We start from the raw sequence: 246 nt of genomic DNA, 5'->3' as shown, positions 1-246 counted from the left end.
CTTGGCTTTCTCCATCACTGGAGCAAGCAAGCCTCCTGTTTGCTTCAGCTGCCTGGCTGCCGGCCGCCATCTTGGTTGGCAGTTAATTTGCATATCTCACTGATTAGCCAATGGGAAGGGTAACGAAGTTATGGTTAATTACCATGTTTCTCTATTATTAGATAGGATATCCCAGAAATAGTGAATCAGGAAGCTCTCTCACAGCTCTGGTTTTAAGTATACCAAGAATATACACTCTCATTGACC

This window comes from Myotis brandtii, unplaced genomic scaffold (genome assembly GCF_000412655.1).
Source record: "Myotis brandtii unplaced genomic scaffold, ASM41265v1 scaffold77, whole genome shotgun sequence".
Taxonomy (NCBI): domain Eukaryota; kingdom Metazoa; phylum Chordata; class Mammalia; order Chiroptera; family Vespertilionidae; genus Myotis; species Myotis brandtii.
The sequence above is the reverse complement of the archived record's forward strand: the minus strand, read 5'-3'. Positions refer to the sequence as shown.